The 18,845-nt window shown below is 37.8% G+C and overlaps 1 pseudogene; it reads right to left on the reverse strand.

Moving 5' to 3' along the window:
* Window positions 1–2,553: 2,553 nt before the first annotated feature.
* LOC100959488 overlaps window positions 2,554–18,845 on the reverse strand; it is a 41,704-nt pseudogene continuing 25,412 nt past the window's right edge.

Genomic DNA, 18,845 nt, shown 5'->3' on the forward strand with positions numbered 1-18,845 from the left:
TTTTTGGTACTGATTTTAGTGGGAAAGTATTTATTTTCTTACTGTTAAGTATAATGTTTGCTGTAGGAATTTTCTTGAGAAAGATCCCTTTATTCCTAGCATATTGAGTGTTTTTATCATGAATAGGCATTGAATTTTTTCAAATTCTTTTCTGTGTTAAATGATATGATCATTTGGGTAGCATATTGATATGGTAGGCTACATTAATTGCATTTTGAATATTGAATCAGCCTTGTGTACCTGGGATACCCCCCACTTAGCCTCTGTGCATAATTGTTTTTATGCATTATTAAAGTTGATTTACTAATATTTTGTTGAGGATTTTTGATCTTTCTGTCTATGCTCGTAAGATATGAGCATAGATGTGATATGTAGTTTTCTTCTTTTTTTTTTTTTACTGTCTTTATCTTGTTTTAATTTAGAATAAGAGTAATGCTGGCCTCAGAATGAATTTGGAAGCATTTATTCTACTGGTTATAGGTTTAATTTTCTCTTTTTTCTATAGTTTTCACAAGTAGAATCTTAATTTTTTATTTTAACATGATTTTCCTTTCTACTGTGTGGTTATACATAATTTGACACTAAATGAAAGATACAACTTAATTCTAGCCCAAGAATATGAGAAGGGGGTGAGGAAGGGGAGGGGAGAAGGGCGGCCGGGTGGTGGGAGGGTGACCGGAAAGATCACCTATATATCTGTCTAACAAGGGTACAAGTGAACTTTTCAAGAACTAGAATATAAATGTTTTGACACAATGACTAAGCAAATGACATGAAATCTATGTTAACCAGCTTGATGGAAGTATTTCAAATTGTATATGAAAACACTATACTGTACCCCATGTTTGCATTAATGTATACAGCTATCATTTAATAATAAAAAAAATTTTTTTTTAAATAAAAAATAAAAATAAAAAAATTTCCCACAAGCACTGCTTTCACTGCATCCCACAAATTTTGATAAGTGGCATTCTTTTTCTTTTTTTCTTAAATTTTTTAATTAGATCATAATCATAGGATACAATGTGTTGCTTCCATATACAGTTTGAAAAACTCTCATCCAACTGGCTAACATAGCCATCGTGTCTTTCTCATAATTGTTATGTTAAGACATTTATATTCGACCTTTAGACAAATTCACATGTACCCTAATAGGATAAATCATAGGCGTGATCCCCACAATATCATTCTCTTCACCCATCCTCCCCCCTCCCCTCCCCTCCCTCTCCCCTTTGTGGCATTCTTTTTAATTTAATGCAAAAACTTTTAAATTTGTCTTTACCCATGGGTATGTGTATGCTTATACATTTATGCATATAAGTATGTTGTTTAATTTCCAAGTATTGGAGATTTTTCTAGCTATTTTTGTTACTGACCTCTAGTTCATTTTCACTGTGGTCTGAGAGTACACTTTGTATAATTTCTATTCTTTTAAATTTGTCAAGGTGTACTTCGTGGCACAGAATGTCACCTACGTGTATCTTGGTGAATATTTCATGTAAATGTGAGAAGAGTGTCTCTTCTGTGGTCGCTGCATGAAATCTTCTATAACTGTCAATTTGATCAACTTAATTCATAGTGCTGTTCAGATCATTTATATCCTTATTTTCTGCCTGCTTGAATGATCAATTACAGAGGACTGTTGAAGTCTTCAACTACATTAGTGGCTTTACCTATTTCTTTTTTAAATTCTGCCCATTTGCTCATGTATTCCAATGCTCTTCTGTTAGGTGCATGAACTTTTAGGATTGTTATGTCTTCTTGGAGAATTGATGCCATTATTATCATGCGCTGCTGCTCATTGTCCCTGATTACTATTCCTTATTTTGAAGTCTGCTTTGAATGATTTTTTTTTCTCCAAATGCCTGGTTTATTTTGAGGAAAGGACTTGTTTCCTCAAGTCCTCAAGGACTTGTTTATTTTGAGGAAAAAAAGGTCCCAAAACAAACATCAAGTTGTTCACAACAATAACCAATTGTATCAATTTTAGAAAACTAGTCTTAAGACTATTATGCTAATTATTTTTCTATAGGATGAATTTGACTTCCCAACTCTTATCAAAAAAATACATTGTTACATTTGTGTCAAACTGCTCCACATAGCATTCTTCTATGAGATATAACACACTTCTAACTCAAAACTGCTTTCAGGTGCTACTTTAAGTAAATGAGATTGCCTTTGTAGTTAGGGAAGCAAATACTGAACTCATGTATGAATAGAGAGAACCGTACTCCCTGCACAATAAGAGATTATTTTGGAGACAGCTGATAAAAACCATATGTCCTTTTTATTGTTAAGTCAAAAAGAGATACCAAAATTAAAAGTAAAACATGACAGAGTAAAATTTAACAAAACTACTAGGAGCATCAAAGAACGTGAAAATGGGACAGGGTGCAGGGCAATAAGAATTAATGAACATGGGAAGGACAAGGATGCCTAGAAGAGAGAGCATGTGCTGGAGATACTAGGGGACAGGATCTGCTGAAAATTTTGATCTAGATAAGTACCTAGGTAAAGAAATAATAAGATAAGATTTCTAAATCCCCTCTGTGCTTAAGAGTCACCCTTAACTTTGGAGCTGTCTGTGCCATCTTCTCCTTCCTCAGCCTCTTTTCCATCATCCTTGATCATCTCCAGCGAGTCATCCCCCAATCTTCATTATCATCATCCATTAGGTCCTCCTCAGCAGTGTCCCCTTGGACTCCATCTTCACATTAGTTTCATCTTTTTTCAGGAGCTCCTATTCTGCTCCCTTTCTGTCATTCTTCATTTTCTACTGCTATTTATTTGCTCTGTTCCTTTTCAATGTTTTCCAGTAGATAACCCACTTTTTGCTTTATCTGGGTCAGTTTCTTCTTAGTGGCCTGAAGGTCATCTCCTTTCATCTTTCCAGACTTGGAAGAAGAACCTCGCTATCCACTCTTAGGATTGAAGCCACTTTTCCCCCTTCATGAGATGTTACCTGATACATGTTTGCATTTCAAGGGCACCACAGCCTGAGCAATAAGAGGAGATGGAGAAGTAGGAAGAACATGTGCTGGGTAACTGTACATCCTGTCATAATAATCCCATTGGAAGTCATAGTCCAAGTCAAAAGAGGAGCTAAGTAGAGAGGATGAAGAAGGGTATTCGGGTACTGACCTCTACATTTCTGCTGCAGAGTGTTTTGCACCTGCTTTTCCTAGATTTACTTTTGGCTCTGCAACCAGATTTATATCTAAAACTTAACCAACAAGCATTCTGCCATCCTCTTCTGCTGCAGCAGGCAGGGGATTTCTCTCATTACCATACTGAATAAAGGCAAAGCCCACATGAACAGAGCAACCCAGTTTTGCCATATTTTGAGAGGATTGCCCCTACATCAGACTTCTTGACCACAAGAATGCTGAGATTCCCAGTGAATACTTGGGAGTTCATGGAGAGAGAATCTGTCTTGTTGGTAACATTGCTAGCTGTTGTGTTTGGTGGTAAGTCTCCTCATGAAGCTGAAAACCGTAGCTGAAGATCAAAAACACTCAAAGAATGGGGGAGGGTGAAGAGATTAGATTCTGAGTCTCCTACTCCCAGGTACTACATGGAGAAGCCAAATGCTGCTCGAGGTTGACATCGTGACCACAACTGCATGGTCTTTAACTCTTCAAAAATGCTGAATGAAATTAATAGCTAATTGAGCTTTCTTTTGATTAGTGTTACATGGAATATATTTCTCTTTCCCTATACTTTTAACCCATCTGAATCTTTCAAAGTAGGTTTCTTGTAGACAACATATATTTGAGTTTTGAGGTTTTTTAAAAACCCATTTTGACAACTTCTCTTTTAACTATTATATTTAAATCATTTACATTTAAAGTGGTCATTGATCTAGTTGGATCAATACCTATCATGTTTATAATTGTTTCCATTCATTACATTTGCACATTGTACTCCTTTTGACTATGGTTTTCCTCCTCAGGTGAGATAAGGAAGCTGAGGAGGTTCAAATAAGAGAAATTCCTTTCCCTGAACTGAGATAAAGCTCTTGCAAAGTCTTTTCCCCCAGGAGGTTATGCCTTTGTTATGGGTATTTTCACCCTGATTACTCTTTCCCTACCTGCCCATAGTAGGATCTTTCTTGAATCTTTACCTTAAGAAACTGGTGAGGTTCTTAGAAGTAAAAGTCTTAAAAATGTAGAGGCCAACCTAGGATACCTGGGAATTTCTCATTCTTATGGTAGCTAATATTCAAGCTTCCAGTAATTCATTAAAATCACTTGCACCAGAATGTTTATTGCAGCCCAATTCATAATTGCCAAGTCATGGAAGCAGCCCAAATGTCCATAAACCCATGAATGGATTAACAAATTATGATATATGTATACCATGGAATACGATTTGGCCATTAAAAAAATGGAGACTTTACTTCTTTTATGTTTACCTGGATGGACTTGGAACATATTCTTCTTAGTAAAGTATCTTAAGAATGGAAAGAAAATTATCTAATGCACTCAATGCTATTATGAAACCAATATATAATCACTTACACATTTATATGAATGATAAACACAAATATAGTCCAGCAAGAAGGAGGGGAGAAGAGGGAGCGGAGAGGGAAGGTGGAGGGTAACTGGAGGGATGAGGAGGAAGGCATTTGGTGGGATCTCACCTAATGTGCACAATGCAAGGGTACATTTCAAGACAACTAAGAGTAAATTATAAATGTCTTACCACAAAAAAATAAGTAAGTGAGGTGATGGTTATGTTAATCAGTTTAATTTAAGCATTCCACATTGTGTATCAAGTTATCACATTGTACCCCATAAATTTATACAGTTACAATTTAATAAAAAAATAAATTAAAAAATTTAAGTGTTCCTACCAGTTTATGGCTTTAGCAGCTTTTGCTCTGGTAAGCAAATCTTGATTGCATCTCTCTGTATGTGCCTTCCTCTTCAGATTTTGGGGTGGTAGTTTGCCTTCTATGATAGGTCCAGGAAAAGCAATCAATTTCAGTTGTACAGCTTTTTCTTAATATCATAATGAGAACAAGGACTTCCAAGGTCTTTACATGTCAGAACAGAAACTGAAGATTCTGAAATTGTTTCTTTGTTTCAATTAAACTTTTGGTTTTGAGATAATGTTTATGACAACTATATAGTACCATATTAGGACCAGGAGATTGACGTTGACATTGTCAGATGTAGAACACTTCAATCACCACTTTCATGTTGTCCTTTTATATCTATATCCACTGGACCCCTGACAACCATCAATCTGTTCTTTATTTCTGTATCTTTGTCAATGCAAGAATTTTATGTAAAAAAAAAATACAGTATATAACTTTTGGGGATTAGTCTTTTGTCTTTACTCACTATAATTCTCTGGAGATTCATCCAAATTGTTTCATCTATCGATAGTTGTTTTCTTTTTCATTGCTGAGTAATATTCCACAGTAAGTGTGCACCACAGTTTGTTTAATCATTCACCCATGTAAGGACTTCTGAGTTGTTTCCAGTTTGAGGTTATTATGAATAAAGCTGTAGAAACATTAATGTATAAGTTTTTGTGTAAACACAACGTTTTGTTTCTCTTGAAATAAATGCTTGGAAATGTAGTTACATATTTAGCTTTTGAGAAATTGCCAAACTTTCTCAGAATGTCTGTACCATATTACATTACCACAAGCAGGTATGAGTGGTCCAGTTGATTTGTATTCTTGCCAGTATTTTATTTTGTTTTGTTACTATTTTTTTATTTTAACCATTCTGATAAATGTGTAGGTACAGGTCATTGTAGGTTTAATTTGCATTTTCATGGCTAATGTATATATATTATTGAACATCTTATCATAAGCTTATTTGCCATCTGTGTATCCTTTTCTGTAACATATCTGTCTATTACTTTCTCACTTTATAATCATATCTCTTTTTTTAGTGTTGAGTTTTGAGAGTTTTGTCTTTTAATAGATACTAGCCCTTTGCCAGATATGTGGTTTTCAAACAGTTTCTCCTAGTCTGTAGCTTGTCTTTTTATTCTCTTAGGAGGACTTTCACATAGTAAAAGTTTTTAGTTTTGCTGAAATCCAATTTATTACTTTCTTCTTTTATAACTAATGCATTTGGTATAAAGAAAACAGTCTAAGACAGTTCTTAGTCTAAGTCTAAGAACTCCTTGCCTACCTTTGTTTCCAAAGATTATCCATGTTTTTTTCCCCTAAAAGTTCCATAATTTTATATTTTACATTTAAGATTATAATCAATTATGATTAATCTTCATATAAGTGTTAGGTCAAAGTTTTCTTTTTTGGCCTATTATGTCTACTTGTCCACTATTTGTTGAAAAGGCTATCCTTCTTCCATTGAATTGCTTTTGAATCTTTGTAAAAAATCAGTTGGGCATATTTGTGTGCATTGATTTCTGTGTTTTCTCTTTCTGTTCCATTAATATGCATACCTATGCCTCTCACAAACAATAAATTCCTCATTATTGTAGCTATATAATGAATTTTAAAACTGGGGAGACTAATTCCTTAACCTTATTTTTCTTTTTAAATTGTTTTTAGCTACTCTATTTTCTTTGCCTTTTCACATAAATTTAGAATAAGTTCATCTAAATCTTGTTGGGATTTGGCAGGAATTTCATTAAACCTGTGTATTAATTTCCTAATACTTCTATTACTAATATAATAAATTATCACAAACTCAGTGGCTTAAAACAACATGAATTTATTCTCTTATAGTTCTGGAAGACAGAATCTGAAATCAGCCTCACTGGGCTGAAGTCAAGGTATTGACAAGATAAGATGATTTTTGAGGCTCTGCGGGGAGAATCTGTTTTCTTGCCTCTTTTAGCTTCTAGTAGCTGTCTGCATTACTTGACTTAGACTCCTTCCTTCTTCATAGGGCAATACTCCAAACTCTTGCTTCCTTTGTTACCTCTCTTATCTCTCCTCCTGTGTCACATATTCCTCTGGCTCCCTCTTATAAGGACACTTGTGATTGTATTTGGGGCCCAGAAAATAAGCTAGACCAACCTCCAAATCCTTAGCCTAATTACACAAAAAATTATTTTATTAGTCATATATAATATATGTATATACATCATCATAATGGTATACATTGTTCCTATTTAAGTGAAATGTAGCAACTCACTTCCTTTTATGCCTCTTTTTTTTTTTTTTAAGACAGAGTCTCATTCTGTTGCCCTGGGTAGAGTGCTGTGGCATCATCATAGAAAACAGCAACCTCAAACTCTTAGGCTTAAGCAATTCTCTTGCCTCAGCCTCCAGAGTAGCTGGGATTACAGAAGTGTACCACAACCCCTCACTAGTTTTTCTATTTTTAGTAGAGATGAGCTCAGGCAATCCACCCGCCTCTGCCTACCTAAGAGCTAGGAATACCGGTTATGAGCCACTGTGCCTAGTCCCGTTATGTCTTTTTATCTTCCCTCATTTATAGTATTTATAGTATAATTTTTAATATAATTTTCTTAAATAGTTCTTCTGAAAATATTTAGAGCTACATCAGTTATCAAGCATAATGTAGAGAACTCCAGAGGAGGGAAAAAATATATTATTTTTATCCATATTTTATTCTTTTCATTTTTCTTTCTTTCTGGTGTTTTAAGATTTTTTTATTTTATTTTTATTTATTTTTTACTTGTTGCACAACATACTTGACTTATTCTCTTTGGGTAGGCCTACTGGTGGTGAATTATCTTCATTTTCCTTCATCTGAATATATCTTAATTTTCCCTTCATAGGTGAAGGAAATGTTCACCAGATATTATTCTGGTGATATCACATTCTGGGTTGACCATTCCTTTATTTCAGCACTTAAAAAATGTTGTGCCACTTCCTTCCGGCATCCATGATTTCTGATGAAAAATCTGCTGACATTTCCATTGTTTTTCCTCCATATGGGTAAAGTGTCACTTGCTGCTTTTAAGATTTTTTTCTTTACTCTCTGTTCTTAGAAGCTTGACATGATGTTTTGATGTGGATTACTTTGAGTTTATCCAGTTTGGAGTTTGCCTGAATCTGTGGGCTTAAATCTTTTGCCAAATTAGAGGAGTTTATTTAACAATTATTTCTACAAATACTTTTTTAGCAATGCTTTCTTTGTTTCCTACTTCTGGGACTCTGATGACTCTGATATTAGATCTTTTATTTTAGTCTCACAGGCCTATGACCTTTTATTTTATTTTATCTTATCTTATTTTTTTCTAGTCTACTTCCATTCTGTTGCTCAGATTGGGAAATTTCTTCCATTCTGTCTTCAAATACTAAGTTTTTCCCTTGTCCCCTCTGTTGTGCTGTTGGGCCCATCCATTGAATTTTACATTTTTGGTTATTGAATTATTTCCATATGGTTCTTCTTTATGCCTTCCTTTGTGTGCTTAGACTTTCTGTTTCTTTTTTGAGATTTTTCATTTCTTCATTTGTTTCAAGTGTGTTTGTAATTGCTATTGAAATGTTTTTGTCAAAGCTGCTTTAAAACCATTATCACATAATTCTAACATCTCTGTAAACTCAATGAGGGCATCTATTGAGTGTCTTTTTTCATTTAAATTGTGATTTTCCTGGTTCTTAGTATAATGAGTGATTTTTTGATTGAAACCTGGACATTTTGGCATTATGTTATGAGATTCAAAGGAGAGGGGCACTACTTCATTACTGATTGGGGTAGGCTGAAGTTCAAGGTCTTTACATAATGTTTTCTGATGTTGGGGAAGGAGGAGCAGGAGGCTCATCACTCACTGGCCAGGATAAAGGTCCCAGCTCCCAACTCAGTCTTCCCTGATACCACCGTGTTTTTACCACATGGTGAGGGATTAAAAGGTCATCACATGTTCACAAGAATGGAAGCCTGGGCTTTCCATCTGGCTTTTCTTAGTGTTGATAGGGCGAAAGTTTTGTCTGTGGTATTTGGCTAGGATAGAGCAATTACTGTCTAAAAGTGTCTGTCTTGCCAATCTTTTCTTTTTCTGGTCCTTGGGGTAGAGGGAACAGGCTTTTCCTGAGGCTTTTCTTTCTGTACTCGTTGATGTTTCTGGGTTGCTACCTTCTTTAGCTCCAAAACTAGGATATATGAGACAAATGGGCAACCCAGATAAGTTAAGGCTTGATGTCCCCAACTTGTCTGCCTTCGTCTCTCCATCTTTCAGTGATCTCTTATATTTGTTTACATATAACATCTAGGGCTTTAGTTGTACTTAGAAGATAGACTAGGAAAAAGTGCATTGTTCCAGCTTCCTAGAAGCGGAAGTCTTAATGAGTCATTTGTGTCCTCTAGTTTGTTTTCTGAGTCTAAAAGATATGCATGTTCATTAGAGAAAATTTTCAAGTTGTGGAGAATATTTTTTAAAAAATAATCTGTGATCCCTGACATGTCCACTCTATTTTCCTTTATTTCCAATTTTTAAAAATTCACATGTAAATTATAGATCTTTTTTCTAAAAATAAGGATTACTGTAAATTTACTTTTATATGTTATATTAGTATATAACACACTATGTGTATTTTTCTTATACGTTTTCCCTGAAAACATAGTTTCTAATAATTGCATAGTATTGTCAATATGGCTGGATTTAACCACTGCCTTATGTTGGACATGAAACAGTTTCTAATTTTCTGCTTCTCCAAATAATGTTATAATAATAACTACACTTATGGATATATCTTGTATGTGCTTTAGATTATTTTCCAGAATAGATTCTTAGAAGATTAAAAAGATATGTGCCATTTTAAATTTCTTTATACACATTGCCAGGCTGATTTCTAGAAAGAGCCAATGCATTTGCAGTCCATGAGAGTTCTAGGGCCTCTGCCACCCTTGTTGGCTTTGAGTGTTATCACATGTAAGATTTGCTGTGGGACAGATCCTATGGCTCAAAGGAGTAAGGCGCCAGCCCCATATACCAGAGGTAGCGGGTTCAAACCCAGCCCCTGGCCAAAAAAGGCAACAATAACAACAAAAAATGATATGCTATAGATAAAGACTTCTCAAGGAGACTAACCTAAAACCCATTTGATTGTGAAAACCACTTTGATACGGAACAATACAGTTTGAAAGCTTGGAGAACACTAGCAGTTATCTAACCTAATAATGTGATTTTATAGATAAGAAGAGAAGTAACCAAAGAGGTACAATGTGAACCAGCCGTTTCTTTTCTTTTCTTTTCTTTTCTTTTTTTTGAGACAGAGCCTCACTATGTCACCCTCAGTAGAGACCTTGTGGCATCACAGCTTACAGCAACCTCAAACTCTTGTGCTTAAGCAATTCTTTTGACTCAGCCTCCGGAGTAAAAACCAGCTGTTTTTTTCAAGGTGAATCCATGCTCACCCTGTTGCCTTGAAAAGGACAGACACCACCCAGCTGTGGAGCACTGCTTGAAACCTTGTTTTACATGAGTTTAGAAAAGACTGTATTGTTTGTGAATAACCTGGCAGGCAGGAATCTCAGCACTGTGAGAAGGAGAGGATGATGTTACCTCTGCCACTACCAAGAAATCTGAAGTCCTATTTTATAAAGTCATTATAAACTCTGATAAATTATTGATCTCACTTCCTGATTCTTTTGAAAAGCATTTGAAGAGGGAGTTGGAGGTAGGGAAGGCATTCCAGGTGCTTAGGTCAAAGTTCTCTCTTCTATTACTACTAAGACAAGTTGTAAGTCCTTTCTGAGCTTCAGAGTTTTGCCTGTCCAAGCAGACGACTGGGTGAGATGATTTCTGGGGCCACTTCCAGCTTCAGTGTCCTGTTGTCTCATTGTGGTTAGAGGAATCCAGGTGCTGGTGCAGCTACTGTGTTGTTCCAAGAAGCCGCATGGCCTCTGGCCTGCCCTGGTCTGTAGAACCTCACCCGCAGGGCCTGCCCCGACCTCACCTCCAACCCAGGGTCCACATGTAAAACCTACCCATTGTAAAAAGATAAAATTACAGCAGATTCAGCTATACACTGAGTTGGCTTTTATTCACGAGTTATGAATCAGGGCAAGCTCCCACTTGGCAATGGCAGACAAATGGTGGGAACAGGGAAACAGACCAATAGAAAAAACACTGACTGGTTAACACCATTTAACTCTTCTCAAGGGTTAAAAAGTGTAACTTTATTATGAAGCTCACTCAGGTAGTCTGGGATCTCCTGTTCGCCAGGGAGTGGGGGACACTAGTCTGTTTGGGGATCTACCTGCTTCCTTAAAGTTTTAGTTTACTCCATTCTGGTTTGGTCTGGTCTGATGAGGCCTAAGGCAGGAACTCAGTCCAAAACAATGGCCTCCCGTCATTTTTGTTTAACACTGGGTTTCTCTAACCTATTGACCTATTTTTAGAGGTGGATCCACCTTCCCTGGGCTGGAGAGGACAGTGGGAGGCCCTGAAACGCAGGAACACAGGAAGTGTATACATGGTGTCTCAGGATCGAAAGGCTGCCAGGGAGCTGGTGGGCTGCAGGCTGACAGATGAAGTGTTTCTGACAGGGCCCACATTCAGTCATTGTGTTCACAGCTCCTACCGCCACAGGGCCCAGGACCCGGCTCTGGCCAGCACAGGCTGTGCAGTCAGACATTGCAGCCGTGTTTGGGGAGTGAGTTCAGTGGTACTGATGAGATCCACATTTGCAGTCTGCAGCCAGCCACACACAATATTATCAGTGAATAGAAATTGTCACTGTGTGTTTCTGCTCGGATTTTGGCAGGCAAGCCTGACAGGATAGTGCATCATTACAGACCTAAATGAAGTCAGAGTCCCTTCTCTGCAGATAGCAGGGCTTGGACAGACCAGACCATCTATAATGAACTGCGTTCCTAAAGCACCCAGGGAGTCTGGAGTTGCTGCAGAGACATTCCTGAGAGGAGTCGGCAGTGCTGTCCCAGGAGGGCAGTGTTACCAGACTAGTGATGGACACAGAGCTGTGTGGGCAGGGCTAGAGGGCGCTGGGATTATGGAAGTGTCTGGATGGTTTTGGAAAAATCTAGTAGCCATATTTAACAGGAAAAAGAAAAGGTAAGTGTGGGAGTGGCAATATGGAACTTCTTGGAAATAAAGAGGAAGAAAATAACAAGTCTGTATTCTCCACCTTGGCCTGATCTCACCATACCCCAGGCTTCTGACTAGACCGCTCCACTTGGATTTCTGATGTCATTTCTGACTCAATTTATCCAAAACTGAGGTCATCCTCCCCCAAACTGCCTTCTTGGCCTAATTCTGTCAGCAAAACCACACTTGCGGACACCCAGCAGACACCCAGAGCAGGGCTTCACTTTCTCCCCTTCATGAGGAATCTGTCCCAGCCCTGTTGGTGATCATCAGTCTCCAGATGTCTGTCTCTCTCGCTGACCTTTCTGAGTCACAATTTCAAAGTCATTGCTCACGAAAACCAACCAAATTAAAGTTACTGGAAAAGAAAAAGAATTTCAAAAAGGAGAACTAAACCCAAAATTGAGCTAGCCTGAGGGTACCCTATTGCTGAATCCTGCAGACACCAGCCGGGCCAGGCCAGCACCATACAGCTCAGCTTCCAGTGTCTCCTGAGCTCCCGGTGAGCCAGAGCCACAGACCACAGTGTGGCCTACCCCTGTCCAGAAGGTAATGGCCTGCCACATCGATTCCCAGGTCTTGGAACTGCCTCTGTGCCCAAGCCTCTGACCTTGTCTTTCCTGGCCTTTGCTACTCTCTTTCAAAATGCTCTTAATCTGTCTTCCCATCTGAGTCATGAAATTTCCTTTGTCCCTATGAACTCTACCTATCTCTCAAAGCCCAGCTTAGCTGTACAACCTCTGACTTGTGTCAGTCTTTCTCATTGGTATCTGCTCCAAGATTCTTCTTCACCCATAGCAAGGCCATGGCCATGGTTATAAACTCAGGCCCCTGAACCAGATATCACCTATAAGTATTAGCTGTGCAATTTTGGTAATTCACTTAACATTTCAGAGCTTTTATTATCTTATCCGTAAAAGGGGACTAATCATAGTTCCTAACTTATAAGGTTGCAGAGTTAATTAGGATCTCTCATACAATGTGCTGAATATTATGCCTAGCAATTAATTAAGAATCACAACACATTCTTGTTGTCATTACTTTACTTTTCTTATTTTCCCATTTCAACTTTTCCTTCTAGGTTGGTTTGCTTTAACATAGCCATCTTGTCTGCCCTATTGAAACATAAGTTGTTTTTTTTTTTTCAGCTTATGAGGTACAGATGATTAGGTTTTTCAGCTTATGAGGTACAGATGATTAGGTTACACTGCATTTGTTAGGCAGAGTCCAAGTTATAGTTGTGTCCCTCACTCAAGGAGGACATATACCCCTACATTATGCCTGTTAGTTGAGAGCTTACCAATCCCCTTCCTTCTTCCCCTCTCTCCAACCCCCCCCCTTCTTGAGTTTGTGTTTTTTTCTTGTGTGGGCATGCATTTATTCATCTGCTGGTTTCATATTATATGGAGTACACTGGATACTTGCTTTTCCATTCTTGTGATACATTACTAAGTAGAATGTTTTTCAACTCCATCCAGCAAAATGGCAACAGGTTAATATAAAAGATATAAAGCAAAATGAGAACAGGTTAATATAAAGTCTCCATCTTTGTATGGCTGAATAGTATCCCATGGTATATATATATACCACTGTTTACTAATCCTGAATCATAAGTTCTTGAAGGGTAAAGACAATGATATCTTTCTACTGTGTGCTGTCCTAGTGGACATCTCTCCACATCACACACATACTTATGTGCACATGAACACTGCTGGACAAATACCAGCTGAGTAAATAGCTGTGATTTGGTGAACTTCAGATCTGTCTATGTGGAAGAGAGGGAAATGGGGCCTTCATTATCTCTAGTGACTAACTATGGGCCTGAGAAAAGGAGGAAGAGAGGAAGAGCCACCCAGGAAAGGGGACATAGTCATTCAATCACCTTTCACCTCAACAAAGGCTAGGATAATGTGATTTGGCCTTTATAAAGTAGATGAGAGAAGGGTTGGTGGGGAAACACAGCTCTTAGATTCAGGATTTCAGACTCCACATGAGAAGGAATTAAAAGAGAGTAGAAGAAAGATACCAAACAGTAGCAGCTGGTGTTGGACATTTGATGATTTTATTTGATCCAGGAACAAACAGAGAGTCTCTTCATTTCAGAATCTAAATTCCAAAACCATTTCTCATCAAAGAAAACTGAACTAAAGGGAAGGTGAAAGAGAAACCAATAAAAGGGAATTAAGGGCAGCAAAAATGAACCAAAGTATTCTAATATTCTTTTGGTATGTTGTGCTAAATGGAAAGACAAGCACAAACAGCCCTTAAATCCCTAGCTGGTTTCCCAGTCTGGGACTTACCGGAGAGCTCTCGCTTGTCCTATTGTTGTTTTAATTACCCTCAGGGCCCTGATACTTATCGCATTTGATTGATTCATTTCTTCCTTATTTACTTTCCTATCTCTAAAATGCACCATTGTATAGAATCTGGGCACGACTACAAAGATTACCCCACAACTCAACAATGATCTACACTACATCTTGAGTCTCCCTCTCTCCGGTCTCTAACCTGATGACAATGAACAAACCCAGTCAGCAATTCACATCTCCAGCCCAGCACTATCCTTGTCAGCCATGGGGTTAGACTACAGTGGGGAGAAAAGCAATCAGAAAGGCACATTTGGGGAATAAAGACCATGATTTGGGCTTTCACTGGAAAAGTGGAAGAAAAGGATGCTTTAAAGAAGGGGTCCTTCCACTAAAAAGAAAAGCAAAACAAAATGGCAACAGCAATAAAACAAAACAAACCAAGAATGATGGAATAATCAGGCACATGATATAATAGAGGTTTTTCAGCTAAACTCAGTGTTTTGGTTTCAGTAGCCAATAGGAGATGGAGGTTGGTATGAGTTGGAAGGGAGCATGTTTGCATCCTCACCTGTGCTTTTTGTGCAAATTACTACTGGACTTAGCCCATGAGCAGGCAAGGAAACAAACGATTGTCTCAGGGTAGGCTTCTGGGTCACACCCACCTATTAAAGATGTCAGCTTTCAAAATTACATTTGCACCCTCTATAATGAAAACCCAGTCAGGACAGGCTTTCTTGTCCCACAGGCAGAAGTGAGAGTCAGAATAGGGCACATGCATCTAAATTGGAAACTTTTGCAGGTGGATATCCTTTCTCTTCAATGATTTTCTTTTTTTATTTTTATTTTTAAAAAATTTTAATTAATGCATAATGATTGTAGATACTTACAGGATACATAGTGATATTTCAATACATACAATGCATGGCGATCAGGTCAGAGTAATGATTGTTAATAGCATATTCGTCATCTTCTTTGTGTTGGGGCCATCCAGTATCCTCCTTCTAGCTGTTTGAAACTATATAGTACGTTATTGTTAAATATGGTAATCCTACGGTGCTATAGAACACTAGAACTGTTCCATTTATTTGTCTGTGACTTTGTATCCTTTAATAAATCTCTCCCTATCCCTTCCTTCCCCTACCCTTCTCAGCTTCTAGTGTCCTCTGTTCTTATGAGATCAACATTTCCTCTTATGAATGAGAACATGGGATGTTTAGCTTTCTGTGCCTGGCTTATTTCAGTAGTATAACATCCTCCAATTCCATTGATGTTGCTGCAAATGACAGGATTTTATTCTTTTAAATAGCTCACTATGTATAAAAAACACATTCTCTTTATCCACTCATCTGTTATTAGACACTTAGATTGACTCCATATATTGACTAATGTAAATAATACTGCAGTAAACATGGGGGTGCAGATGTCTCTTTGATATACTGATTTCCTTTCCTTTGGATAAATGCCCAGTAGTGGGGATTGCTGGATTGTGTTTGTAGTTGTTTCACGTACCTCCATACCAATCTCCATAATGGTTGTACTAGTTTACGTTCCCACCAACAGCATATTATAGTTCCCTTTTCTCTCCATCCTTGCCAGCATTTGTTTTGTGTGTGTTTTTCTTTTTTTGTCTTTTTGATAATAGTCATCCTAAGTGGGGTGAGATGATATCACATTGTGATTTTGCTTAGCATTTCCCTGATGATTTGTGATGTTGAGCATTTTTTCATGTATTTGTTGGCCATTTGTATGTCTTCTTTTAAGAAATGTCTGTTCAAATCATTTGCCCATTTCTTAATCTGATTGTTTATTTGCTATTGAAATGTTTGAGTTCCTTGTACATTTTGGATATTAATTCTCTATTGAATAAATGGTTTGAAAATATTTTCTCCCATTCTGTAGGTTGTCTTTTTACACTGTTGATTATTTCCTTTGCTGTGTGGAAGCTTTTTATTTTTAATTATTTTTTATTAAATCATAACTTCTATAATGATGCATTTATGGGGTTCAGGATACTGCTTCAGTATACAATGTGAAATGTTTACATTGAACTAAGTAACACATCCATCACAATTATACTCATTTCTTAATAATTTTGAAATGTACCATTGCATCATGCACATTAGGTGAGGTCCCCCCAAATGCCCTCCCTCATCCCATATTTCCCCTCCCTTGCCCTCTCTCTCCTCTTCCCTTCTACTTTCTGGACTATAGTTATGTTTTGCTATTCATATGAATGTGTAGGTGGTTATATATTGATTTCATAGTAGTATTAAGTACATTGGATACTTTTCCCCCCCATTCTTGAGATACTTTACTAAGAAGAATATGTTCCAGCTCCATCCAGATAAACATAAAAAATGTGAAGTCTCCATCTTTTTATGGCTGCATAGTATTGCACAGTATACATATACCACAATTTATTAATCCATTCATGGGTCCATGGGCACTTGGGCTGTTTCCATGTCTTGGCTATTATGAATTGGGCTGCAATAAACATTTTGGTGCAAATGTCTTTGTTGTAAAATAATTTTTGATTACCTGGGTACATACCTAGTAGAGGAATCAACTCTACTAGGTTTTCAGGATCAAACGTGGAAGCTTTTTAGTTTGATACAGTCCCATTTGTTTATTTTTACTTTTGTATGTGTGCTTTTGAAGTCTTATTCATAAAATTTTTCCCAGACCAATGTTCTGAAGAGTTTTCCCTGTTTTCTTCCAGTAGTTTTTAAGTTTTAGGTCTTACATTTAGATTTTTATCCATTTTGTGTTGATTTTTGTATTTTTGAGAGGTAGGTGTTTAATGTCACTCTTCTGCACATGGATAGTAGTCTATGCTAGAGGGAAATGGTGCTGTTGCTGCATATATGCCTCATCTCTACTTCAAATGGTAAAAGTTGCAAAAGCCTTACTATTTGGCAACCTTGTAAAACTTATATTAGATAGTCTCAAGACATAGGCACATTTGTGAGCTTAAACTAAAACAGTCTTCCCTTGTACCAGACATTAAGCCCAGAAATTCAATAGCAAAGTCTTGGTTATCAGCAGGACTTTTATCTGCTCTTTATCTAACTTTAACTCTGTGCTATCTTCTGGGTATTCTCTGCATCTTTCAGCCAGAAAGTGCTGAGAGAACAAAGCACAACTTCACAATTCATCTAAACAAAATATAATTGAGATGGGAAATCTGCAAAAGACAAAAATTAAAACAACTCAAAGCAAAAATCTCTTCTCTCCTCTCCCTCAAACACAATGCCTTGTGGAGCCAAATATCAATGCCTTTTAGACGATCTCCCATGGATGTTGAGAATTGACTATACAGTGTTTTAAAATTACAGTCTCCAGATCATTGCTGGTGACCATAAAAAGTTGTGCTTTTCCCTGGGTCTGAGAGGAGCATGTTCTTGGGAGCTTGCCAGACTTTTATTGCTATGACCCAGCCATGTGCTACCAGTGCTGGAGCCAACAAGGGTGTCTGAAAAATGTGCAGAAATGTGTGCTCATTGACTGCCTGGCACAGGCTTTTCCTAAGGTAGAGGAATAAGATGTTTTCCTGCCAGGGTTTAGTACCCAGTTAATGAGAACTAGGGGAATACTTTCTGATGTACCTTTTGACTCTGGCAAGGTGAGATGCTGCTGCTGGTCATTCCACCTCCAAATTGAGGACATTGTTGATCCTGAGATCTTGGAGACATCTGGTTCTTAATAACTAAATAACTGTCAATAAAAGTCAATGGGATATAACATATCATGATATGTAATTTAAAATATCTATAATATTGCACAGTACACAGAAATATCTAATGTTATACAGCTGCTACTGCTTCTACTTATATCAATTTTTACAAATGCAGTATAATACAGTACAATAATATATAATGTGTTATACGTTATCATAGAATATACACATAATATACATATAATGGTATGTATAATTACATTCTTATAATATGATATATTATTATTATTACTTTATTATGACTGTTGGTGTTCCTGGGCTGGCAGAGCTCAGCTATTAGCCCTCTCTAGGAATTACTCTTGGCTGAAAACAGGCAGCCAAAGTTCCTGCCCTCTTGCTGGGGACAGCCCGAATCCAGATGACTAGTGATGCAAGGTATTAGGGCTTGGCCTTCTTACCCCAGCTTGGGACAGCTCTGCAGGACATCCCAGCCTTTGAGCTCCCTGTGGGTGGGCTCAGATCTTCATTCTTGCCCAATCCTGCTCTATCCCCTGCCCTCGTAGTACTCCCTAAGGAGTTCCTGTATGTTCCTCACCTCAGGGCTGCTCACCTCAGGGCTGCTCACCTCAGGGCTGCTCACCTCAGGGCCTGCTTCCTGGGGACCTAATCAGCACCTGCTAGCCCCTGGACTACTGAGGAAGGAAACACCAAGGGGATTCCCAGTGCTGCATGCCTGCCACTGGCAGTGTAAGTCCATCTCTGGTGGTAGGTGGGTATCAGAATAGTGTGGGGTGGTGAAGCTTACCCTGTAGTGGCGGGGATGGCATAGAGATGGAAAGAAGGGTGCC

This window comes from Otolemur garnettii, unplaced genomic scaffold (genome assembly GCF_000181295.1).
Source record: "Otolemur garnettii isolate 467f Iridium unplaced genomic scaffold, OtoGar3 scaffold00149, whole genome shotgun sequence".
NCBI lineage: Eukaryota > Metazoa > Chordata > Mammalia > Primates > Galagidae > Otolemur > Otolemur garnettii.